Below are 17,901 nucleotides of genomic sequence, written 5' to 3'. Positions count from 1 at the left end.
CAAGGATATGAAAAATAGATTACGACCGATTCTAAGACCTACCGAATATACATATATAATTTCATAAAAATCGGTCAAGCGGTCTCGGAGGAGTATGACAACTAACACTGTGACAGGAGAATTTTATAGATGTAAATATGTAGATGGGTATTAACAAACAGCGATTGGTGAGGGAAAAGTGTAAATTAAGGGTTGTATGTATTTTTTAATCCTACATCATATAAAATTAAGATAGACAATTTTGTCCAAAAAATTTAAAAAAATGTCAGGGGGCAAACCCCCTTATAACTTATGGGTATGAAAAATAGATTAAAACCTATTCTCAGTCCCATAGGATATACTTGTAAATTTTCATAAAAATCGGCCAAGCCGTTTCGGAGTAGTATGGTAACTAACACTGTTACAGGAGAATTTTATGTATATTGAAGTAACTGTGAATTAAATAATAAAAGTGGCTAACTTTGACCGTAATTAACCTAGGCGAAAAGTATTTTTTTTGAAAATTTGTGTAAAATACCAGCTTTTGAAATTCCAAGGTAAATTTACTCTACAGTCAATATTAACAAAGCTATTCAAATTGTTTACAAGCCAAAAATGACACTACTTTAGTAAAATGTTTTCGTAGTGACAAAAATTACTTTTTAATGATTTTCTTCAATAATTTGAAAACAAGGCTATTGTTCTTTCATGTGGTTTTCACAGAATTTCTATATAATTATTATTTTCTGAACAATAACATTACAAAAAAAGCTCTTTGGGATAAACAAATTGAATCAAATTTAAACTAATTGACGAATCGTCTTAAAATTTTTTGTGCAGTATATGGACTCTTTGACTCAACTTTTTATGAAATATAAAAGTCGTAAGGTCACTTTCGCGAAAGTTATAGCAAATTTTTTATTTTCAATATTTTAGTTTTATTTTGCAATTCTCGAAGCAACAAATGATTGGACCAAAATTAAAAACTGCCGTTTTAAATTGGCTCATCTACTAAAAAAAGAATACTATAAATAAGATATTTAATTATCCCATTTTTACCTGTAGCGATTTAAACGAAAAATCTGCTATTTTTGACCCTTATTTGTTAATAACTAAAATTCTCGTCCGAACTGTGACGGGCATTTTTGTATGTATAATGTATTAGGTATAGTATATAGTACCCAAAAATCCCATTTGCAACCTGACTGCTCAAGTGTCCCGACAAAAATCTTATTTCTCTGGACTAGTAAGTGAGAGATAAAGCGGCCCTATCTGAAAGCTGAGCTGGGCTAAGCTGGAGCTTAAGATTTTTTGGTGCAACCAGGCATTAGCAACCTAATCATTTTAAATCTTCTATTTACACCGTGATTAAACTTTTTTAGTTTTTAAAACAAATTCCAGACCCATTCATCGGTTATAAATACTTTCCGAATTTACTTGAATATTTTTTTTGCTGGCGGTAATATCACATTGAACATATTTTTTCGAGCAGTTATTTCACAGCAGCGATTATTACATTTTATGTGCTCCATCACGCGAAAAAGGCTACTGTTAATAATTGTTCAACTTCATAAACATTTCTGTATCGCAACGCCCATACACGCAATAAATTATATACATATATACGCCGCCTACACGTCAGAATCACAGTGCAACTCCCTCGTGTTTCTGTTAAGACCAAAAATGTTTTTTAAAGCGTGAAAGCTAATTCGACGATGTTACCAGATGAGTGAAGTGATAGCTTTGTATAAATAGACATTTAAAGCATTTAAAGCAGTAATTACTGGGGACGATTATTTGGGAAGAAATCTACTCAAATCGAAATTTGGAAAATGATTTTATTTATTGAAGTGAATACTTCTTAGTATGAAGTAAATACTTCTGTTGTATGTAGGTAAATGAATTTATTAAAAATTCTTCCAAAAGATAATGGAAAATCACAAAAAACAAAACCATTTCGGTCTAAACTGACCATCTTCAGTGTGAACGTCCATTGTACAGGTGAGAGGCAACGACTAACCGAGACACTACTACGTGCCTCTTTCGTGCTAGGACAGCGTTTCCCAACCGGTGGGTCGCGACCCACTAGTGGGTCGCGGGTGGATTTCAGGTGGGTCGCGGCGTGACTCTTACAATAGCTGAATAATGTACATATATGTATCATCATGGGTGTTGGATGGGTCGCGAATATGAAAAAACATCAGAAGGTGGGTCGCCAGACATAAAAGGTTGGGAACCACTGTGCTAGGATGACAATACATCCACATTGTTTATATCATTTTAATACACCGACTTGTATTGATAATAATTTGAAATATGTTAACAATGTAATTTAAAGGTTTTCACATCCTCTACAGTAGCTATGTAGTTCCACATTAATAAATGTATGCTTGACGTTCTTTTTCTAAAATCTGGACATTTTCAGAGTCAAAAGCATGATTATTTTTTATAGGATGTTTGGCTAAGATTGAGTGTTTAATTTATTGGGTTATACACTATGTTTTTGATGGCAGATTTTAAGTCATCAAAGATTTGCCGATGGCATAGTACTCATACGCAACAATACAAAGGAACCAATATACATGCTAAAGGACCTGAAACAAGAATCTGCGAAAATTGGTTTAAAAGTGTATTTAAATACAACCAAAGAGATGACAACTCAAAATATCACAATGGAATTGGATGGAAATGATGGAAAGTGTCGAAGAGTATAATATATACGTAGGTAATATGATCAAACTAGGAAAACAGAATCAAATTGCAGAGATAACTATAAGATTTTCTTGTGGCATTTTTGCAAATGACTAGTTTTAATGGGAAATAAGCCACAATGCTATATTTAAATAGCATTAATAGCATATCAAAATATAAATTACTAAAAAAATGATTTTATTAACGTTTCGACGCCCAAATCAGGTATCGCCGTCAAAATCCAAAAAAAAATATTAATGAAAAAAACATTGAAGAAGGTACTATGTTTGTGTGCAACAACCCTTCTATGTAGACATGTGTGTTTGCCCAATATATTATTACTATTTTTTTAATAGTAAACTTTGTTATTAATTAATTTAATGGATTGGTTTTATAAATTTTGATTTATTTAATTGATATTATTAATAAAATTTTTGTGATTTAAATTTAATTTTAATTTTATTTATTATTTATTTTATTTATTATTTATTTATTTATTTTTTTTTATTTTAATATTAATAATATAATGATTGTCTTATTAAAATTTTATTTTATTGATTTTTTTTATTTTTATTGAAATGTATTGAATCTATTGGGCGCCATCTATTAAGAAATTATTGTACCTACCAAAATTCATTCATCTTCCACCAGCTCAGTTGCATTCGAATACTTACAAACATGTAGACTCCTTCTCTTTGGGGCGTAGGCTATTATTTATGATAATAGGTGGACAAAATTGTGCTAGATTGAAATTCAGACAGACACATAGCAAGAAGAATACAAATTTTTATGAAAAATTGTAACAAATATATTAAAATAAAAGGAAAAAAACGCTTTATGCGACATCAAATAAGGTAAATACATAGATTAGTGTTAAATGTTTAATAATAGAACATCTCTATGATACATATTTTGGTTTATATATTTTTATTCGCCACGTGATGGCATAGGAAAACAAAATGAAAGGTCAATGACTTTGAAATTTTTGTGGTTATGATAATATAAACCAACATATGCAATTATGGATATTCTCTCTCAAATTTATTATTTTACCAAAGCGGTAAATGATATTAAACCTATTAAATTTTTATATTGATCATGCATGCTTTTCTTTTCAAATTTTTAATTAAACATGATATCATGTGAGAATAGTTTTTATAGCGTCACCTGACAATAGTCCATCGAAGCCAGATTTAGCTTCCAACACTTCCGGATACTGGTTTTCCATTGAAGTTCAGTGTCTCCCAAGTCCAGGCAGGTTACACCATCATTTTAGTGACTTAATTAAAGTCCCATTTGTTTTAAAACACTTTCTAACTGAAGATTGACAATGAAAGTCTATATTGTGACTAGTTTTTCAACTAGACTATTCGAATTTTCTGAATTTTCACTAAATCTTTGGGACTAGCATCAAAAAGCGTCCGTTCCCTTTGAATGTCTAGCACCTTCTTCTCAAATTCAATTTTTTAAGCTTGGCGTCCTTTTACAGCCAATGAGATTTAAACAAAATTAATAATCCATGCTTTGGAAATTTAAATGGACCAATGAGATAATTTTGAAAATTATGACATTTAGTCAAAATGGTCTTTTTTATCTAAAATTTGGAAATATTTGCCTAAATGGTGATTTTATTCTCTTATCTGAGTAAAATTGAATTAAAGAATTAAATTCACTGAACTTTTTAGATTCTTTTTATATATTTTGCCTATTTGAGGATACTCCCAATAAGTTCTTATAGCCACTTTATGCGAACACTGTCCGTGCACTTTTTATACCTTTTATCACTACCTCTATAAATTAAAGTCCAAATATCTTCACTATTAATACGTATAAAGTACTGAAATAACTTTCAAATTATTCAGAAATAAATTACCAATTGATAGTGCATTAGCCATATCTCAGAAAATCATTTTTCTTCGTTAAATTGATATCGAATTCTGACATTTCCCAAATCTACAACTTTAATGAACTATTTTCAACATTTTGGTCAAATTCACATTAATAAAATCTAAAATTGGTCTAACCATTATTCTCAATTTTTAGATTGGAGCCTCTTCTAAGATACTTTCATAAATTTATAAACTTAACCAAATCATCGAGAACGTATCACATCAACGAACTTTTTCTCTAAGTGACTTGTAAAAAATTGGAAATTTTTATGATTATTAAACAGAAACAAGGTCATCATGGAACAAATTGTAAGTAATTCTTTGGTTAGACTAAATTTCAAACTATTGTATGTTTAGTAACAAATTCATACATTAAATGCCCTTTAAATAGCTTCCTTTATATAGTATGGTCTATTTCAAACTTTCTTGTTACTTAAACTGTATAACTCTAAATAAAATCATCCTATGACTATTAAATCAATGTATAGTGCAATTTTAACTTTAATTCTCTGATATATTCTCATTCTATTCAACTCTCCAAATCAATCACGCTTCTCGAACACCACCTGTATAATATATATATATATATATATATATATATATATATATATGAAACTTAAAGCTAAAATCAATATCAACAAAAGAATTAATATTAAAATTAAACTCACCAGGCTTCCGGGTTGAACCGCGTCGTTGGTTTCTAGGCCAAGCTTTCGACGTCCTCTCTGACGTCATCTTCAGGGCTTCCGGGGTCTCAGTCTCCTGAGGCTCCAGACACTACACTCACTACTCACTACTTCACTACTCACTGCAATACTGTTGTTGCTGACGCTGGGGCGGTCATTTATACCGTGGACTGATGTGACTGACGTGGCTGTCGATGACGTGGCGGAGTGGGAATTAGCGCGAAGACTATTTGGAGTGGCGCGAAGATTTTTGACGGCGGGAATTGTATTTGTAGATGGAGCGGTCTACAAATACAATTCCCGCCGTCAAAAATCTTCGCGCCACTCCAAATAGTCTTCGCGCTAATTCCCACTCCGCCACGTCATCGACAGCCACGTCAGTCACATCAGTCCACGGTATAAATGACCGCCCCAGCGTCAGCAACAACAGTATTGCAGTGAGTAGTGAAGTAGTGAGTAGTGAGTGTAGTGTCTGGAGCCTCAGGAGACTGAGACCCCGGAAGCCCTGAAGATGACGTCAGAGAGGACGTCGAAAGCTCGGCCTAGAAACCAACGACGCGGTTCAACCCGGAAGCCTGGTGAGTTTAATTTTAATATTAATTCTTTTGTTGATATTGATTTTAGCTTTAAGTTTCATTGTATTAACCGCTGAAACCTTTCCGAACATATATATATATATATATATATATATATATATATATATATATATATATATATATATATATATATATATATATATATATATATATATATGAAAGGAAACGGCAATTGCATTTTATTTCACCTCGACCACCACCGATATTCTACACGACGTGTTTCGAGCTCATGTCAAGCTCTCGTCAGGAACATCTAGGTGGATGGTCGAGGTGTAAGAAAATGCTTTTGGCCTTTCTGGTAATAATAAAATGCAATTGCCGTTTCCTTTCATATCACGGTTCTTCTCCGTTATTGACGAATGTGTAGCGAATAACGTGGCTTTGTAGACAAATCTGTGACACAAAGAGGTGTCTTTTGTCGTTCATCGTCTTTTATGAAGACTTTGAAATTTACATTTTCACGTCCGCTACGGAAAAGATTTCTTCTGTATACCAGAGAAATCTTTTCGTTTAATTAATATAGATGTCGTACCAAGTGTACTGAAGTCTGGTTATTTTATTATTACCAGAAAGGCCAAAAGCATTTTCTTACACCTCGACCATCCACCTAGATGTTCCTGACGAGAGCTTGACATGAGCTCGAAACACGTCGTGTAGAATATCGGTGGTGGTCGAGGTGAAATAAAATGCAATTGCCGTTTCCTTTCATATCACGGTTCTTCTCCGTTATTGACGAATGTGTAGCGAATAACGTGGCTTTGTAGACAAATCTGTGACACAAAGAGGTGTCTTTTGTCGTTCATCGTCTTTTATGAAGACTTTGAAATTTACATTTTCACGTCCGCTACGGAAAAGATTTCTTCTGTATACCAGAGAAATCTTTTCGTTTAATTATATATATATATATATATATATATATATATATATATATATATATATATATATATATATATATAATGAATAATTTTAGGGAATGCAGTCAATGTGTTTTGGGCTTTTTAAATTTTTTTCAATTTTTATATAAGTATATATATATTATATATATATATATATATATATATATATATATATATATATATATATATATATATATATATATATATATATATATATATATATTGATACATGTATCCATGTGACTTCCAAAGTAGATTCTCGTAATACGTTGTTACTTCATATATACCGTTATGACTTCCGATTTCGGAAGTCACAACGTTTTGCCTATATTTTTACGAATTTGGCTACTAGATGGTATCAGAAGGCTTATATTAAAAATTTCGCTGGAAGTCATATCGTATCTAACATACTCATAAGATCAGATTTTAGTTCGACGGTATATCACCAGCGCTAGTGTCGCTCCCGTGCTACTATACAGGTTATGTACACAACGCGTAGCGTCTTCCGTATACCACACCGCTCGGTGTGACTTCCGTTTTTTGGCAACCCTGTGTAACGGTTTCCAGACATTTATCTGTTGTAGATTCGCGGTCCTAATCGTACTTAGTGTTTTGTGTGCCTTTTGTTTTTAAACATGAATAATAGCAGATCTGCTTTACTTTTAAAGTTAGCCTTAAATGAAGGTACAATAAGTGATTATATATCTCTATAATTATATATTTTCTGTACTTATTTCAATCTATAATATTTACTTACCTATTTACTTATATAAATTCATTTTTCTCGTGTTTTTGTTTACTTCCTTTTTTACAATGAACTTCTAATTTAATCTACACTCACCGGCACGAAAAACGGGCACCCTAAAAAAATGGGTAATTTTGGATGTCTCGTATCTCCCAAATCTTTGGTCCGATTTAAGTAATGTTTTTAATATGTTATAGCCTTATTATTTAACAATATAGCTATGATAACATTGTTGATAGACAGGTAAATTTTCATTGTATAACGGGTGTACCAATCAAACTGGGTTTTTTTCTCAATTTTCACAACACCCTGTTGAATATTCTAGCCTTTATAAAATATTTAAATTAAAGCCTAACTATAGCTCCAGGTTTTATTAACATTCTGTTTTTTTATTCATTCGCTTACGTTGGATAATAAAAAAGTTAAGGACTTTAACAACTAGCCATGTTCTTTATCGATACAGGTGTTTCTAAATATAAGTGCGACAAATTTTAAGGGGTAATTTCTGCATGAAAAAATAATGATCGTTTGGCAAAATAATTTTATATTTGCAAGCATTTGTGGACATAGCTTTATCAAGTAAACGATCATTATTTTTTCATGCAGAATTACCCCTTAAAGTTTGTCGCACTTATTTAGAAACACCATGTATTGATAAAGAACATGTTTAATTGTTAAAGTCCCTAACTTTTTTATTATCCAACATAAGCGAATGAATAACAAACAGAACATTAAGAAAACCTGGGGCTGTAGTTGGGTTTTAATTTCAATATTGTATAAAGGCTAGAATATTCCACAGAATGTTGTGAAAATTGAAAAAAAAAAACCAGTTTGATTGGTACGCCCAGTATACAATGATAATTTACCTGTCTAGAAACAATATTATTACAGCGATATAGTTAAAGAATAAGGCTATAACATATTAAAGAAATACTTAAATCGGAGAATAGGTTTAGGAGATACGAGCCATCAAAAATGACCCATTTTTTGGGGTGCCCGTTTTTCGTGCCGGTGAATGTATCTATTAAATAATCTAAATTATTTTTAAAAATCTTATTAAAAGCTTAAATACAAGAAATGTAGGTAAATGTTCTCATTTAACGAAATTTCCGAAAATTGTGTATTTTTTTGACCCAAGTAGGCTGAAAAATCGATTTTATAGTTATTGTTATTTCGAAAGTAATAAAACGTGTAAAAATTACAAAAAAATTGAATGTACAATTACAATTGAATGGAATTAAATACACGATAAAATGAATCAAGAGCGATAAAAAGTTTAAAGTAATAAATTCTAGTAATAATATAAAATACAGTAAACTCTCTCTTAAGGGGGTAGGCGCAAAATCTCTGTCCAATGCTATTTAAATACTTTTATTTTTTTCGAATCCTGAGAAAACTAATAAATATTTTTTAAAACATACACCCAGAATGAAAGATAACATTATTACGGGGGACCGAAAGTCCCTTAGAATCAAAAAAAAGTTTCTTTTGAATGAAATATTCGAAATTAAAAATCACACTAACTTTTCTCTTGTTTTTTCATCCCATTATCTTTATTAAAATAAACATATATTAGGTATATAAGTTATTAAAATAAACATTATATAAGTTTTCAGGGACTTTCTGCCCTCGGTAATAATGTAAGCTTCCATTCTGCGTTTAAATTTTTCAAAAATACTTATTAGTTTTCTCAGAATTCGAAAAAAATTAATGCATTTAATTAGCACTGGACTAAAATTTTGCGCCTATCCCCAACAAGCACCTCCGCTATACGGACGGTATTTAAAACAAAATTCATTTGCCGATATACTGAGCCTGTACTCTTCCGGACAATCCCTTAAAATGATGTGTACCTAAATGAAAAAAAAAATACATAGATATTTTTTCCAAATATTTTAGAATACAAAACTACAATATTTATATTTTATTATTTCAAATTAACACAGAGATGACAACGAGTGATATTTAATAACTCTTTACCTTATCAGCAGTAGGTAATAAAAATCTGGTTCTAGTGTGGGATCCGTCATTAAAATATTTTGTGTGTCGGTCATTAAAAGAAATGTGACACCATAACTCGTTGCTCTAATAATACTTTAACATTGATATTATGTTGTGACTAAAAATGTTAACGGAATGTCTGCTTGGCAAAAGAAAACATCGGCACAATATCAATTTTCTTCTTTGATATGTTACCTATGTGTATGCCAAATTTCATGTCAATCTTAAGTGGTTTTTTAAAATTTATGGGTTTTGCAATATTTTACCGTCAGCGAACGGACTAATAGAAGAGGATCCGATATAAGGCCGATCTGCATCGATATATTTAATGGATAACAATAATTATTGGATATGTAATTTAGTATGTTAACAATTATAAAAAACAAGGGGTGCATGATCTAATTTTCTTCTGACTATAATCAATTAATAATTAATAAATGACTTTTATCTACTCTATGTCATATTATAATATATAAATTTTTAGTTTGTGAAAACTGTCATTATAGATAGCAGTGCTTTAAAGTAAGCATGAAGTAACAATGTATTTTAAATGGGATTTACTTTTTCTCACTGTTTTTGACACACTTTCATATAATTAAATATTCTTTCTTAACTTTCGCGTTTCATGGTGATGACATCTTCTTTTTCTTCAAGTGCCATCTCCGCGAAGGAGGTCGGCAATCATCATAGCTATTCGGACCTTGGAGACGGCTGCTCTGAAAAGTTCGTTTGATGTACATCCGTACCATTCTCTCAGGTTGCGCAACCACGATATTCTGCGTCTCCCTATGCTTCTTTTTCCTTGAATCTTTCCCTGCATAATGAGTTGGAGCAAGTTGTATCTCTCTCCACGTGTAATATGTCCGAGATATTCCAATTTTCTGGTTTTAATTGTATTTAAGACTTCCATTTCTTTATTCACCTTTCTCAGAACCTCTTTGTTTGTGACGTGTTCTGTCCATGATATTTTTAGAATTCTTCTATATACCCACATCTCGAATGATTCCAGTTTTTTCATTGATGCCGCATTCAAGGTCCAAGCTTCCATTCCGTAAAACAGAGTCGAGAAAACGTAGCACCTAGCCAACCTTATTCTTAGCTCTAACCTTAGATCTCTTGTGCAGAGCACAAGAGAGGTGATGACATAATGAGCAATAAATTACAAAAAAAAATTTGACAGTTTTGTGGTTTGAAAGAAATTAGAATTTTTATATGTCACAGTTCTAAGAATTGTAGAATAGAAATGAATTCCAGTGACGAAGAGTTACAGTATTTTTATTTGTTTATCGTAGATAAAATATTGTATGAAATTGTGCGTGAAGTACTTTTTGCGAACTTACGCGATATATAGCACTCACTCCGTTTCATAAATAACTATTTTCATATATTAAAAAAAAAATGTTTCGACCCGGGTAGATATTATTCCAGATTTTTAGATTTGGGCACAGAGTTGGATTGTTGGGGCATATATGGAGAGCAGGTAGCGCAACAACTATAAACTCAATTTTACAATGGAGACCCGGAGTTAGAAGGAGACGCGGAGGAACTAGAATAAATGGTTACAGGAATTAAAGGAAGATTTATATAGGGCAGGAATTAGAGACTAGCAGAAAAACAAAAAAGGATAGAAAGAAATGGAGAAGCATAGTCAATAGTATCGAGTAGCAGATTGGGAAAAATCTGCTCGAAAAAGATGGATCTAGATAGCTTTTTAGCGGGTAATCCCCACCTGGAGGGTTTAGCTATTTAATTTTTTATTACATATTATTATTGGTACATCAAAAATTAAAAGGACGGTGCCTGTAATAAAATCTAAAATATTAAAATTTTCTATAAGTTCAAATTTATTTATTAACATTTTTGATATAATTTTCATAAATAAATGACTTACTATTAACAATTTTTTAATTAATTCCAATAAATCCATTTTACAGCAATAATAATATATTAGTATTTTTGTTAAAATAAATATCAATCATATTATCATAAATAACACAGGTTTACAAAAAAAAACTAAATTTCGGACAATTTGACGAAACCATATGGCAAGGGGGTTTTTGGAGTGGCTGATCACAAATCCGGGGTCTGCTCACCTCTATCGCGTCAGGTAAAGGTCATTTCAAGGTCAAATCAAGATAAATCGACAGTCGCTCTGAAAAAGTATATTAGGGGGTTCTTGGGGTCGCTGAAGATGAATCCGGAGTCCGCTGACCCCTATCTCGTCTAGTTCAACGTCATTTTAAGGTCAAATCAACATAAATTGACACAATTGCTCTGAAAGTATAGGGAGTTTTGGGGTCGCTGATCATGAAAACTGCGGTCCGTTGAGCTCTACTACGTCATGTAAAGGTCATTTCAAGTTCAAATCAGGAGGAGTTAACAAAATTGATTTGACCTTGAAATGGCCTTTACCTGACGTGGTTGAGCTCAACGGGCCCCAGTTTTGTGATCAGGGACCCCAAAAACACCCTAATATACTTTTTCACAGCGATTGTGTTGATTTATCTTGATTTGACCTCGAAATGACCTTCAGCTACACGTGATAGAGGTCAGCGGATCCGGGATTCGTTATAAGCGACCCCAAAACCCTCCTAATATACTTTTTCAGAGCGACTGTCGATTTATCTTGATTTGTCCTTGAAATAACCTTTACCTGACGTGATAGAGGTTAGCGAACCCCGGATTCGTAACCAGCGACCCCAAAAACCCCCCTAGTCATATGGTTTCGTCAAATAGTCCGAAATGTATTTTTTTGTAAACCTGTATAATCAAAAGAATATCAATATTTTAATTTAAATAGACAACTTTAAAACACAGACAACTGTATTCACAGTAAAAGTTTCAAAAGATCACACATTACGCTCAAAATAGGAGGTAAATCTAGCAGACGAGTCGTTGTGACTTCCAAAATATGACAACACCGCTGGAAGTGACAACGCGCCTTGAACTACCCTATATATGGAAGCCATAACGTATGCTGTACGCTTCGGTATATACGTATATATATACAAAATTTATTTTGGTAAATCCTTTCCCCTCAATAGGTAGACCCATTTTATAAGCCCCCCTTTTACCAAATACACAATTTTAAAAAAATAATTTCTAGTAGAAAAGGTGGAAGTCGGACAGCCTCTTCTGTATACCGGAAGTCACAACTTAACGTGCATCAATATATATATATATATATATATATATATATATATATATATATATATATATATATATATATATATTGTATCTGCAGCGATAAGGACGATGTCGTCAGCGTACCTTAGGTGATTTAAATATTGGCCGTTAATAATGATTCCATATTCTTCCCAATGTAATCTCTTAAAAATGTCTTCTAGTGCTTGGTTAAAGAGTTTCGGCGAAATCGTATCTCCCTATCTAACGCCCCTTTTGATAGATATGAGATGTGTATTCTGTTTCAAGTTGGATCGTAGTTGTGGCCTTACTATATATATATTAGAGATTAGTTCTGTATACCTGTAATCTACTCTGCTATTGTGTAGTGATTGTTTCACTGCCCAGTGTTCTGTAGAGTCGAATGCCTTTTCAAAATCTATAAATGCCATATATATGGGTATTTGGTATTCATTCATTCATTTACATATTCATTTGGTATTTAATATATTTTTGGTTATTGGGTATTTGGTATTCGATATATATGTGTATATACATCTATAACTTCTAAAATTTTAAAATGCACAAGCAAGTAATAATCAAAAATCTAGTTCTTAACAACTTAAAATCAAATAAACAAATACCTACGAGTGTCTTTTTGACATTATTTAAGTGTCTTTCTGGCATTGGTCAAATTTAGAACTAAATTAATAAATCATATTTTTTATCATGAATTGTAAAAATTAAAACATTGGAACTTGAAAACCATTAGGATAAAGATTTTTTTAGATATTTTATGTTTTGTAGAAATGTCAAATTAAGGAACAAGCCTCACGTTGTAAGTTTTTGTACTAATTTTTATGCAATGTTCTTTCATTTCATTGTATTTATTTATAACTATATAATAATTTTAGCTAATCCTGACGAAGCAAATAAATTTTGCGAAAGCTTGATTATAACACAGAGTTTCTCTTACCCTGCCCCTTAGAAATAAATGACTGCAACCTCAATAAAAAACTAAAGTCTACATATTGTCAGTCAATAATACCAAACTTCTTTATATATATATATATATATATATATATATATATATATATATATATATATATATATATATACAGTGCTGTTTTTGTAACAATATAAGGTTCCGGTACGCTTAGGTTCCGGTACGCAATGTTCCTGGGGGTCTGGGGAGTGTCATAGGGGGGTCCACCCCCGGGAAAACTTTTTAAATTTATCCTCAATAAGGGCGTTTTAAAGCTATTTGGAAGCAAGGAAGAATTCAAGAATTTGTCTATAATTTTGTTGATTTTTTTTATTTTTTGTCCCAAGAGGTGCCGGTACGGCGTACCGGCGCGTACCGTCACAAAAACAGCACTGTATATATATATATACTTACTTAACTGCTTTGGGCAGTACAAAATCATTAAATTGATTATTCTTTAACTTATTCTATCAATTTGGTATCTTAAAATCATGACAATATGTTGAATTGCAATCTTTACAATTTACTTTATAAACAACATTAATGTCATATTTTGCCAGCATTTTCGACATTTGTTTGGAGAATCCATTATGGTATGGATTTGTAGTATTTGTTTTGAGTTGGTGACAACCTAAATAACGGGCGCTTAAGTATCGCATAACGTCTTACGACGGTTTGAAATCAATTATCCATTGTTTAACTGGTAACTATAATTTTACTTAACAAAGCTTTTACTCGTCTCAAACATAATATGTACCTATTTTTTTAATATCCTGAGTTTTCTTTGACAAAGCGTACAAAGTATATCAGTCTATATACATGTAATTATAATAAAAGGAAATCTGGGAAATTACATTTGCATAAACGATTCAAGCAGTGAGTGCAAAGTCGTCTACTCCACATGTTCCACCCTCATCAACCACTCTACAAATAACGTACTTTAGATATTTCTCGTGCTTTAATGGAACTTATCGCTTTGATTTAAGAACACAAGGGAAAAGCACGAAGCCATAATTTAGCGGTATTTTTGTAATTTGAAACATAATTTATAACCGAGGGATGACGATTCATCGGAGAAAAGGAAGTGTAACGTCTGGTAATAATCTGTTTTCCTTTGAGGTTTAGTCCTTTAATATAAAGGAAATTTCTAGAGAAATTATCTACTTGAAAGCGGTATTGTGATATCGGATGTTTTCTGCCAAAACGTGTTCGGTATTGTTATGGGCACGACACACAACCGAACGGCGAAAGAAAAAAACCATTAGAAAAAAAAATATAAGCAATAAATCAATTTTGGGCTGGTGTTAGAGAATAATATTTTAGAAACACATTTTAGATATCATGTCAATGAAAAGTTCAGTAAATGTAATTAAAAATCGTTTTAGTAGATGGTGCAGAATGCAGTGGCGGCTCGTGGCTTTAGGGACAGGGTCGGCAAGGTTTTGTCTCCTCAGATAGGTATGCCATCTAACTAAAAGGCTTCAATTTCATAGGAGATTTTTGGTTTTTGTTTTTTTTTTATTTTTTTTTGTTTTTTTTTTTTGTTTTTTCCTATAAATTTAGAACCTAAACCTGTTTATAAATTAAGTCTATTTAGTCTATGTTGTTTCGAAGTAGCAAAATGGGTTATAACGTCATTGTAAAATTTATTATTGCTTTGGGGAGATTTTAAAAGTTTTTTTCTATTGATATTTTAAATTTGAGACAAGTTTGACATTCTCTCTTGTTTCATGGTGTTTCGACGATACGTTTTGACTCCTTTGAGACAACAGAGATCCCGTTAATTTGATGCAGAATTTGCCCACATTTGAGCACAATAATTTATTAATTACGGGAACAGTTTGTTGTACCTAATGAATTGCAGTATATAAAAATATACATATTTTGTAACTTATCCCACCTTCCGAAAATATTTGGATCAGCATATAAACCTGTTAATCCATTTTCTTATTTTATTTGATTAAAGAATGATGGATAATTTTTAATGAACTTGTCTAATAGATATTTTGAAAATTCTTTGGAGTAACTTTTAAATTTTGAATCGTCAAAGAGGTCAATGACTTATAACAGAGAGTAAATAATAGTTTTGCCTGGTGCAATAGTTTTAACTTTTGCCTGGAGACCATACAATTCACCGGACACCAAGGCAGCGCCGTTATAAATTTGCCTTACCAATTTATTTTTGATATCAAAAAATTTTAATATGTCCTTCAAAACACCAAGAATATATTCTGTCTTATAGCTTCTACTCACGTCTGAAAACCTAAAAACCTCTCATAAATATTAGACGTAACGCGTATCGAAGAACAATTGATACTTGTGAATGACATGTTACCTCTATCAGTAGTTTCGTCTACTACCGAAAAGCATCAAAATGTAACTACTAATTGATTCTTTCATTCTGTGCTGTTTTAGGTACGCCGCTAAATGTCTTTGAGTCAGAAAGTCAATTAGAAAATTTATTAAACAATTTTATTTGTTCTCTATAATTAACTTGATGTAACAAATCCTCCGATTCATCCTGTCACATAAATGGTAATTCCTAACTACTTAAAAAAATTACAGTATCAATCATTAAACAACGTAAAACTACCTACTTACCTATTTCATAAGTTTATCCCGGACGCGATAGCAAGGTACGTGGCTGTACGTGCCTTGCTACCGTTTGCAGATCACCGCTCGGCAGATTGGTTTCTGCCGTACTTGCCATTCAAATAAATACGGGAAATGTATAATTGGTTGCCTATCGGCTAATATTCCATACCTTCTCATTACAAGCATATCTTCAATCTGGGGACGGCTTGATGAGCCGGGCTTTATAATAAGAATTCACACAATCCCAATCGGGTGCATGGCTATAGGATCATTTTTAAAAAGTCTCTTACGCACAGCGCACAGGGATCACTTAACGTATGGGATCGATCGAATTCTTTTAAAAACAATGAATAAAATTTAGTCTGTATTATCTCACAGATATTTTTTTATTTCACAGAAACGAATATCATCAACTCTGATTAAATTAAATATTTAAAAAAATCTATAATGTGTCCATAAATGTGTGGGTCAGCACTGCCGACCCTGACCAGCCGCCACTGTCATAATGACAGGCTCTTAATATTAAAAGATGAGTACGGCAGGGATGTCTCTTGTCACCCCTGCTTTTCAGCGTTTACTCCGAAAGAATTTTCAGAAATGCACTTTCTGAAAAACAAGAAGGAATAATTGTGAACGGTGAAGTCATCAATAATTTGCGATATGCGGACGATACAGTACTCCTAGCTTCTAGTCAAGAAGACCTGCAAATACTACTTGATAGTCTCGTAGTGAGTTGTGGGGAGGCAGGTCTGGATCTGAACATACGGAAAACAAAAATACTCGTAACAAGTAAACAACAGAATATAAAACCGTCTATATATGTAAATAATACTAAACTTGAGCAAGTTAATAAATTTACCTTGGACAGCAAATAAATTGTAATGCTGAAAGTCACGGCGAAATTAGATCTAGGATAGAGCAGGCCAGAGCCGCTTTAAGCAGGATGTCCAAGGTGTTATGTAACATAGACCTAAAATTGGCATTGAGAATCCGCCTAGTTCGCTGCTAAGTGTTCTCGGTTTTACTTTATGGTGTCGAGTCCTGGACTGTGAATAAAATCGATCCAATTCGCCTTAAGGCTTTCGAAATGTGGTGCTGTAGAAGAATTTTAAAAGTTTCTTGGGTGGAGAAAATTCGAAACTCCACGAGCCATCGAGCAGAGAAAGCTGGAGTATTTCGGACATGTAATGAGAGGTTCCAAATATAAGTTGCTGCAAATTATTATGCAAGGAAAAATAGCAAGCAAACGCAGTCCAGTACAAAGAAAAACCTCATGGTTGAAGAACTTGCAAGATTGGTATTGTGTTGATACAAGCACGTTAGTTAGGGTGGCAGTGAATAAAATTAAGATAGCTATGATGGTAACCAACATTCTGAAAAAACATGGTACATGAAGAAGAAGAAGGGAAAAGCACGAAGCCATAACTTAGCGGTATTTTTGTAATTTGAAACATAATTTATAACATAACCGAGGGATGACAAATCATCGGAGAAAAGGAAGTGTAACGTCTGGCAATAATCTGGTTTCCATTGAGTTTTAGTCCTTTAATATAATAGTAGGGGAGAAAAGTATGCTAAATATGCAGTTACTCGAGCGTTATGGGGACCTATTGGGTTGTGAAGATTAGGTCCTAAATCCAAAAAAAGTTATGTAAAGTTTTCCATAAAGTGGGGGACTTTTCATTTTTTAATTCAATTTTCCATTTCCAACAATC

This window comes from Diabrotica virgifera, chromosome 5, assembly GCF_917563875.1.
Source record: "Diabrotica virgifera virgifera chromosome 5, PGI_DIABVI_V3a".
Classification (NCBI taxonomy): domain Eukaryota; kingdom Metazoa; phylum Arthropoda; class Insecta; order Coleoptera; family Chrysomelidae; genus Diabrotica; species Diabrotica virgifera.
This window is presented reverse-complemented; position numbering follows the sequence as displayed.